At 44.4% G+C, this 7,538-nt stretch overlaps 1 long non-coding RNA gene across 2 annotated transcripts; it reads left to right on the forward strand.

Annotated features, from left to right (window-relative positions):
- Nucleotides 1–391: 391 nt before the first annotated feature.
- On the forward strand, nt 392–5,061 carry LOC123152396 (uncharacterized). 2 transcript variants are annotated; one of them, XR_006476158.1, is made up of 6 exons: nt 392–685; nt 1,113–1,184; nt 3,090–3,422; nt 3,521–4,197; nt 4,286–4,338; nt 4,816–5,061. It is a non-coding gene; the product is annotated as an uncharacterized lncRNA (long non-coding RNA). The 2 variants fall into 2 exon arrangements; XR_006476159.1 differs by having other exon boundaries at nt 3,104–3,422.
- The last annotated feature ends 2,477 nt before the right edge of the window (nt 5,062–7,538 follow it).

The following is a 7,538-nucleotide window of genomic DNA, read 5'->3' on the forward strand; positions in this document are numbered from 1 at the left end:
TGGTGCTTAAGGATTATGAAGGCAGCATACGTCCGTCAGAGATGAGTTTTCATTCGGTGGATGTTTGGGTTAGAGTGACGGATCTCCCTCTGGGCAGGCGCTCTAAGGCTTTCGGGGAGGCGCTGGGGAATTGGTTGGGCAAGAGGGTGCGAGTTGACGTTGAGAAAGATGGGTTTGCTAAAGGAATACACCTAAGGCCCCGCTTGGTTCCTCGTTTTAGGGCCCAATACACTTGTAAAATATACCTCTGTAAAATAAAAACGGACGGGCCTGTCGTTGGTGCTTGGCATGTCGTTTTTGGGCTGTAAGTTTTACACTGGTTTTCTCGTACACCCGTATCAGGCCGGTATCCGATACAGACCAGAGGCCGTCGTTTTTCCCCACCTCGCCTCTCACTCGAGACCTAGATCGAGTTGCGCCGCCGGGAGGCGCCGGCGCTGGTGTCCACGAGGTGGTCAAGCAACGGCGTTCGCGACGGCGACGTGGTGAGGCGCAGAAGACGGTGGCCACGACGGGGGTTAGGCGCGCCGACGACGGCGACTCGTTCCTGGCCGCGACGGTGACGGCGACTCGCTCCTGGCCGCGACAGTGACGGCGACTCGCTCCTGGCCGCGACGGCGACGTTAGCCGGCAGCCGTGACCTGACCGTGACGGCGAATCGCTCATCCTCCTCTGCTCCACCAAGGTATCCTCCCTCTTCCTCCTCCTCCTCCTCTGCCATCCCTCCCTGCCCCTTCCCCGTTCAACCGGCGGCGGAGTACTCCTTGGCGACGGGGCCGTCCTGCTTGGTCATGATTAGCCCGAACCCTCCTGCCAGTTAACAGCTGCTGCCAAAGTTTCACAAGAATTCAGTTCGTTAGCTGCTGTCGAAGTTCAGATTGATGTAAACCTAGAAATACTGATAAACAAACAGATGAACAATGGTCCAATGATTTGTTTATGAACAGGGTCCAATAAACTTCCATGGGTTTATGAATAGTTCATCTGTTTTCTTTGTCCAGTTGTGCAGATAGAATGCTAACTAAGTTGGGCCTGTTTGATAAGTTATATAACTGCAGCACATATTATTGCTACTGATATCATTGGCTCATTGCTGCCTTTGTGCAATGCAGAACTGTTAAGAGTGATTTGGAGGATTCAAGATTCTGTGAAGCTCTTTTGACATTTAAAGCTCAGAACTGAAGGTACTTAATAAACTCAAAAGCATTCAGTCCAGCTTGTGTGTGTGTCACTGATTTATTCTTCATTGTTTTGCGCATGTGCTTGTCTATATACATCTATACTCAACCGTTACATCAATCAATAAAAGTATGGTAATATCTTTTCATGTTACACTAATCTCGTTATCTTGATGTGCTAGTGCTCCTTTTATTCCAATGTCATAACATAGATTATATATACTATTGTGTTTACTTTGAAGGAGAGTTGCGGTATTTATTTTGTAATCTCTTCTCGCTAGATAATGGATACGAGTAACCATGATGATGGATATGAGTCATGTACTGATTCTGAGGAGGAGGAGGAGGAGGAGGAGATGATGTTTCTTGTCTTCCCGACAATATATTGTATATCTTCTAGGAGGGAAAAGATTCCAGTGAACACATCCATTCTTACGGGAGCTAAGTATATCCGAGAAATATTGGATGGCCACCCTCAACGGTGCCTTGATATTCTTAGGATGGAATCCCATATCTTCCAACTTCTATGTGACCATCTTAGATCCAAAAATCTTCTAAAAAATTTAAAAGGAGTCAGTGTTGAAGAGCAACTAGGGATGTTTATGTACATGCTATCCAGGAATGCGAGTTATCGTACGTTGACTGATAGGTTTCAGCACAGTCCTGAAACGGTGCATAGGCATATCAATGGATGCTTCAACGCTATGAGATCATTGGCATTTGACCTTATCAAGCATAGTTCGCTAGATACTCATTGGAAAATATCAACAAATCCCCAGTTTTCGCCTTTCTTTGAGGTACACGCCATCCCTTGCTATGTACTTTAGGAATTTATATCCCCCCCTTAGTATAACACATAGTAACCATAGCTTGTTTAATGCAGAACTGCCTAGGGGCAATAGATGGGACTCATGTTCCCATGACCATAACATCCAACGAGGCTGCTCCATACAGGAATAGAAAGGGGACCCTCTCCCAAAATGTGATGGTCGCCTGCGACTTCGATCTCAACTTTGTTTATGTGTCAGCTGGTTGGGAGGGGTCTGCCTTAGATGCCGGAGTATTGAAATCTGCTATTCAATCGGGCTTCCATGTACCTCCGGGCAAGTATTATTTGGTTGACGGAGGCTACGCAAACACACCACAGTTTCTAGCTCCGTACCGTGGAGTTCGTTACCAACTAAAAGATTTCGGTAGAGGTGGCCCTCGTCCAAAGAACCCCAAAGAACTATTCAATCTAAGGCATGCCCGTCTACGGAACCATATAGAGCGTACTATTGGTGTATGGAAAATGCGATTTCCTATTTTAAAAGTTGGCACACGTTACCCAATTGACACTCAAGTCAAGATTCCTATGGCGGCAGCTGTATTTCACAATATAATCCGGAGTCACAGAGGTGATGAACAATGGCTAGATACGCAACAAATGCAAATTGACCCTCTTCTATTTGTCACTCTTCCTGATGGAGATGACAGACCTCGACATGTTCCTACATCCTCAAGCAATCAAAGGGACCTTGGTAATTCTATGAGAGATGAAATTGCCAACAGGATGTGGGCGGACTATCAAAGAATTCGAAGTGAAAGATCGTCACGGAGATCTACTAGCTAATAATTTAAGTTTTTATTCTGTCAAAGTAATTTATTGTAGTGATGTGGAATTTGAGATATAAAGATGACATTTGAGTTATGTTAATGTTTCATTTGAGTTATGTAAGGATGACATTTGAGTTATGTTATTAGGATCGATCCTATATATTAGCAACATTTGAGTTATGTTAATGTTTCATTTCATATTACTTGATGTGATTTTGCATTTTCAGATTCTTATATTTCTTAATGTGATGTTGGATTTTCATATTCTTATGTTGCTTAATGTGATCAGATTCTTGTATTGATTTATTGCTAAAGTTACATTGTCATAGGTTCAATATGACGCAAAATAGGGCTAAGTGGACAGCAAGGTATGAGAAAGGTCTCGTGGAGGTACTTACAGAGTACAATCTATCTCATTACCGTGGCCAAAATGGGTGGACTACCGAAGGATGGAATCAAGTTGTCAAGGAACTGAACAATTTATATCCAGAGGCAAGGTTTACCAAGGATCAGGTTCAAGATAAGGAAGCTCAGTTGAAAAAGCACTACAAAAATATCAAGTTGATAGTCAACCGCTCTGGAATATCATGGAATGATATTGCATGTGTGATCAACACCACGCCTGAAAAATGGGAAGAGATCATTGCAGTAAGTTTTTATTCCTTCTAACTTTTGATTTCCTTATATGTGCATGAACTTTTCATGCCTATGCATGATCTGCTCACACCTTTCTATTAATTATGTAGGAGGACCCAAAGCTCAAAATGTATGAAGGAAAGAGCTTTCCATTGTACGAGGCATTGGGTGTGCTCTATGAAGGACACATTGCGCAAGGAAGACATTGCCTCACATCAAGGAAGCCTCCGATTGGCACAAAAACAGGTAGCAACTTTGGAGCGAAGGATAAGATGGTTGCAAGCACTAGCAAGAAAAATACAAGACATGGAAGAGATGACAACGTAAGGACTTCTTCAATAATTGACATCAATGATACTCCTACATTAGATGATGTGGATGAAAGAGAGAACACTGTCAATGACGAGGAAGAATTAGGCAGTGAAGATGCTGATGGCGATCAACCACAAATAAGTGAATCAAGTGCGAAAGGGAAAAAAACTAAGAAAAAAAAAGGTGCCACATCTGTACAGCGGCTTGACGATTCCATGATGGCTTATGTGAATTTCAAGAAAGATCAAGCTTCCAAGAAGAAAAAAAGTGTCACAGCAAGGAAAACAACCCTCAATTACAGAATGCTTGCAGGTCTTGAATGACATGGATGATGTTCCCGACCAGGTCAAAATCTTTGCCTCTGATGTTTTCAAGGATGCAGCAAATCGTGAGATTTTCCTGGGTTACAACTCAAGATTGCGGGGTATGTGGCTAAAGAAGGAAGTCGACAAGATTAGTCCTCGGCCTCCTCCTTGTAAGTACCATTATCTTGGTTTTCTGCATTTCTTCTCTCCACTAAAGATAAGTTTGTAAGGCTTAGTTGAGTGAGTATTCCTTTGCAGCTCGGTTTTCATCTGGCGGTATTCCTTCAATCAATCTGGTGCTCTGATCAAAGGTATTGTCTGTGCTCCTTTTATTTCCATTAGGTGAAGCATACCTTGCTTGCTCCTGGAGTCCCTTTGGCCTCAACGAGGCTCCGCTAGTGGGAGGGAGTAACATAATATTCTGGACATGTTTGTTATTATCCACAATAGACCTGTGTTGAGAACTTGCAATTCTTGGAGCTATCATTTTTGCATTCAAAATCATATAGACCTGCTGCTGTCTAGAACATCTTTTCTTATTTAAGATGTTGTTTATATTGCTGCCATGTTGTCTCTTCATATCGGTGTTTTTTGAAAAATAATATGGTTTCTTTAAATTTAGTGACATGCTATGGCTACCTTGTACCATCTGGCTCCCCTTGGTAATTCAGGATTTTGTGCTAATCTTTTTGACATACATGGTTGTTCTTGACATGTGTGGCTGGTATCCTTCATAGAGCACAAAGTGTTCTTACATAGCTAATGTTTTTCAATTTTTTTCTTTTCAGGATGTCCTTTCACATGATTCTATGATTACCCGAGTCCATGAAGCAATCAATAATGTTCCTGAAATATTTTATGTCTAAGCGCACAATGGTTGAACAATTGCCTCAATAAATTTGGTTATGTAGCATGCGGACGAGACGAGACAAGTATGCCTCGATAAATTTGTAATTTAAACTACTGACTTTGAGCACTATGAGTTATCGGAACTATGTTCAAATGGATGATTGCAAAAATATTATCCTTTTTTTGATGTGGTTGTATTGTTATATAAATCAAAATTTTAGCTCATTTTATACCTGTGCAATTTGTGTGGAAGTGCAGTCTGTGCTGTTGAAAATTCTATACGTGTGTATTAGAAAGTCTGTGCTGTTGAAAAGCTATACATTTGGGTGCCATGCATATTTGAACATATATGTAGTGCTGCAACTTGGGCGCCATGTATATTTTACAACCGAATTGAAACTGGAGCCAACTTACAGGGGTGGCAGAAAAACAACATTCCAAGCGGAGGCTAGAAGCGGAATGGAAATACAACCCTGTGGCATGTATTCGGTTTGAGACTAGTATAATACAGGTGTAAAATGTTACAGGGGTGGCAGAAAAACAACATTCCAAGCGGGGCCTAAGGGTTCGTACAAAACTGTCAATCTTTGAGCCACTTGTTAGGGGCTTCAATTTGAAGGAAAATTCTGAAACGTGGTTTGACTTTGAGTATGAGAAGATTCCTCATTTTTGCTTTGATTGTGGTAGACTGGTGCATGGTAGGGAAGGCTGTGTCCCCCCGGTCAGTTCGGACATGCAATGGCGAGAGTGGCTCCGGGCGTCGCCGGGTCGCTCTTCGTATGTCAAGGAGGGACAACATAGAGGTGGTGCAAATAGCAGGCAAAAGCTTTAATAGCGCACATTCGAGCGAGGGAAAGCTGGGGAGGAATAGGAAGGGTTATGTGTGTGATCTACCGACAAAAAGGAATTTGCGTAGAGAGTTTAATGATCAAGGCTCGACTGTTTCTCACACTGGCGAGGACGGCATGCAGGGTTTTGAGGAGGTGAGTAGCCCAAATAAACAGCGGCACTGGCCGGCTGAAGAGAGACGCACTGACCGGAAAGGAAAGGATCTATGAGATGACCTGGAGAGAAAGAAAGAAAAAGATCTGAGGAACGAGCTGAGAGCTAGGCAAATGGATATGAGGCAGGAGCTGAGGAAGAGATATGAGTCCCAAATGTATGATGGGGCTAGTAGTTCTTGTCAGGTCAAAGAAAGGGAGAGGCGCCCTGATCACTATTTTAGGCGCCCGCGAGCTGATTATGCTGAATATCAACCCAAGCAGAATCAGTTCCAAAACCACCCTGGGGATAGAAAGAGGAGGCCAAGACAACACTGGGTAGCAAAAGGGAATAATAGCAGACAGTGCAACCAAGATGTGTTCATTCATGAGACTAGGCGGAAAACGTCTACAGTGTTTGACCGCATCTCTGAGCCTGATGATACATCGGCGGTCCCTGGGGAGCAGGGCCGCCGGGACCAATAAATATTTTGGCCTGGAACTGTCGAGGGTTGGGGTTGGACTCGACAGTTGGCGAGCTTCATGACCTGATTAGGTCCTACAACCCAACGGTGGTTTTTCTTTCGGAAACGAAGAAGAAGGCGAGAGCAATGGAGAAACTTATGTGGAGGTTGGGGTTCAGGAGTGGTGTAGCCGTGGACAGCCAGGGCTTAAGTGGTGGTTTGGCTTTGTGGTGGAGGGAAAGTGTGCAGGTAACTGTGAGGCCTTGGTGCCAATATTTCATTGACACAGAGATGGTGTGGGAGGGAAAAACCTATAGATTCACTGGTTTCTATGGAGAGCCCAAGGGATCTTCGGAAAAAGTCATGGGATGCGATTCGGTACTTATGGGCTCAAGACAATCTTCCTTGGATTTGCGTTGGAGACTATAATGAGGCATTGTTTCAGTCCGATCAACTTGGCGGCAACCCGAGACCTTTTGATCAGATGGAAGATTTTCGAGACTGTTTGGCGGATTGTGGGCTCGCTGATTTGGGGTTCTCAGGTATCCGTATACATGGGATAATAAGCGTGATTGAGGGGATAACGTTCAGGTCCGGCTTGACCATGCCACATGCACTGACAGTTTCCTAGAGATGTTTCCAGAAACTCATGTCGAACACCTTGTCACGGAGGAATCAGACCACCAGGCCATCCTTGTTAGGGCATCGGTGACTGCCCCGCGGTCGGCGGAAAGAGGGCCGAGACCGTTTCAGTTTGAAGAAGCGTGGACGAGGCATGAGCAATATGAAGCCATGGTTAGTGAGGCATGGCGGGAGGCTGGGTCAGGTGAGCATACTTTGGAGGCAATCTGGAACCGCTTGGGGAAGATGAAGGGAAGCATGCAAAAGTGGGCGCACGAAGTCTTCGGCTCTATGAGGCGACAAATTGCGAAGCTTAAATCCCATCTAGCTGATACTCGACTCAGGGCTGTTACTACCGGATCCTCACTGGAGGTCCGGGAGATTGAGCAGCAGTTGAGAGAAATTTATTCAAGGGAGAAGCTACTGTACAGGCAACATTCTAGAGTCGATTGGCTGCGGGCGGGAGACCAGAATACAAAGTATTTTCAAAACTGGGCGTCACACCGCAAGAGGAAGAACACTATACGGGCGTTAAGGCGGGAAGATGGGACGAAATGCACAGTTGATGACGAGATGAGGACAAGCTTCTATGAAGCA

Source organism: Triticum aestivum, chromosome 7A (genome assembly GCF_018294505.1).
Source record: "Triticum aestivum cultivar Chinese Spring chromosome 7A, IWGSC CS RefSeq v2.1, whole genome shotgun sequence".
Lineage (NCBI taxonomy): Eukaryota > Viridiplantae > Streptophyta > Magnoliopsida > Poales > Poaceae > Triticum > Triticum aestivum.